Source organism: Paramisgurnus dabryanus, chromosome 6, assembly GCF_030506205.2.
Source record: "Paramisgurnus dabryanus chromosome 6, PD_genome_1.1, whole genome shotgun sequence".
NCBI classification, from domain to species: domain Eukaryota; kingdom Metazoa; phylum Chordata; class Actinopteri; order Cypriniformes; family Cobitidae; genus Paramisgurnus; species Paramisgurnus dabryanus.
In genome coordinates this window covers 42,655,064-42,657,480 of record NC_133342.1, presented here as the reverse complement: position 1 = coordinate 42,657,480, position 2,417 = coordinate 42,655,064, and the positions used below count along the sequence as shown (strand labels likewise).

The 2,417-nt window shown below is 40.4% G+C and overlaps 1 long non-coding RNA gene across 1 annotated transcript; it reads right to left on the bottom strand.

The window, feature by feature from the left end:
- Positions 1-536: 536 nt before the first annotated feature.
- On the bottom strand, positions 537-1,205 carry LOC135765249 (uncharacterized). The gene is made up of 3 exons (XR_010540584.2): positions 1,123-1,205; positions 953-1,071; positions 537-869 (listed from the first exon to the last, which is right to left on the bottom strand). It is a non-coding gene; the product is annotated as an uncharacterized lncRNA (long non-coding RNA).
- Between the last annotated feature and the right edge of the window lie 1,212 nt (positions 1,206-2,417).

Below are 2,417 nucleotides of genomic sequence, written 5' to 3'. Positions count from 1 at the left end.
TCTAATTAGCATATGAATAGCAGCGAAACCTCTGCCGGCCAGGTAGAGCATCACTGGCCTAATTAGCATGTGAATAGCAGCAAAACTAGAGTAATAGCCCACTTGAATGTAATCACTCAGTATTGGCTGAAGCCACAACTTTTAAACAAGTAAAATCCCCAGTGAATGGTTGGCAGATCACTTCAAGCCAATCACAAGGGATTTTTCTTGTTTAAAAGTAGTGGCTTCAGCCAATACCGAGTGAGTAAATTCAAGTCGGGCCGTTACTCTAAAGAGGGGTGTTATTGGGCACCCTGGCTCATTATAAATGTAAACCCCAATAATAATAATAATAAATAATTTATGTTATTAATCATTTTTTTAATTTTAATGTCATTGTGCTATGTACTACATTATTCACAACATCAAGGAATATAAGAGAAAACAAAGAGGTTTATTTATAAACACACAGCTGTTTATTCAAAGAAAGAGCTTTAATTATAAACACACAACTATGTACAAAGCAGCATAATGTATCTTATATTGTCCTCCAAACACATCAAAAAGTGCCTAAGACGTTCGGGAAAGATCCCTACAAATCTTTTTCAAAGTGATCAAAGTGTTGAAAAAAAAAATCAAAAACGTTGTAAAAGTCACTTTTTCAGGCGTATATGGTGAGTTGCCCTGTACTTTGGTATCGCCTCTAATCTGGATTGCAGCGTGGCACAGAGCTCGGAGAGTTCCAGGCTGCGAGAGGGCGGTGGCCGCACAATCCATCCAGACACCCCGCCAACAATGCCATCTTCCTCATCAGATATGAGATCTATGGTGGCGCACTTCCAAATGTCCATCTCATCCTCAGCCAGCACACTTCGTCTCGCTTCCAGCAACTGTAATACAATCAATAAAGACAATAAGTGACCTGAAAAATACTCACATTGACAAAAAACTGATCTAATATAATAAATCTTACCCTTTTTCTTCTGGATCGACTCCGAGCTAAACTTTTCGCATTTTCCGCCTGCGATGCGAGTTCAGGTTGTTTGTATCTGAAACTCCGGCGTACCGACTCATAATACGTCTTACGGGCAGCTGGAAAACAAGAAACAAGAAATGAGGAAAAACATTAGAAGTTATACTTACAAACAATGTCGTCATTCTCAGCAGTAAAGCTGGACTTGCTGAAATAGCCCCAAGCAAATCGGAGGTCACGGCTTTGTTATGAGGCGACTTTAGTCTGTGAAAACAAAATGTGCGGGTTTAAGCTCGGATCTATTAACGTATCTATTTCCTTATACAAGAATAAAAACATATTGTAACGTTACCTTTGCTCTGGTTCCTAGCGCCTGCAGTGTGCCTCAGAGACGCCGTACAGCCTCCTAAAAATTACAAGACAAAAACGCCTCTTAGTTATAAAACACACAGCTTGGGCTACTTAAAAAAATATGCTTATACATAAAATTATTCTTACCGCAATCTTGGGATTGTGCACCCGTCTTCTCTTCTTGGAGAGTAACAAACACCAAACGAAACGTCTGTTAAGCTTGTCGACACTGCTGTGTGAGCCGTGGCCATGACCTCGCACGTGATTGGACGAAGGCGAGAAGCCTGTCGGGCTCCTCCAATCACATGCGAGGTTATTGATATAAGGAAAAGCTTGTGAGACGTGCGCGCATGCGTATGATATAAACAACAAACGCGATGTGCCGTAAGCTCTGTGTGATATCAACACAGTGTGCTGTCAGTTGAAAGATGGAAGTCCCAAGACTGAAGAAACGACCTCGGCGCTTCTGTAAACATTGCAACACTGAACTGTCATACACAGTATTTTGACCACAGAAAGCGCTATTTCAAAAATGGAGTTTGGGAGAAAAAAATCCAAAAGGGCTACATCAGATAACGTACAGAGCTGCTGCTGCTGCTATCCAGTCCCGCAGTGAGTGATGTCCCGTCATGTGTAAAGACCCGGAGGATAACTTTACTGGAGTTAGAGAGATTGGTGAAAGTGAAATGCACTCTGAGGACCCAGAAAAAGAAGTGATTGAAGAATTTGAAGAAACGCACCCAGCGAATTGCAGTTCAGACAACGGTGAGCATAATTACATATTTTTTATATAAGCTTGGCTTGCTTTAGGTATGTTAACATTTTAAACAATACTAAAACATATCAACAAGTAAAGTAAAATAAAATTAAAGGTGACATAGAATGATTGAACGGAGTATTTATCCTTGTTCTGTGATGTGACATGTAGACAAAAATGTTTTTGTTTGGGTCTGTAATGCCTTAGAAGCTTCATAAAAACCTCTCTCAGATAGCTCTATTATGGTGGGGGATTTTAAACAAGTGGTTTTGCACCTATTTGGCTCCCCCTACTGGCTTAACTTGCAATCTCATTTCTGATTGGCTGACTTTGCTGCCACTCAAAAAATGTAGCCAA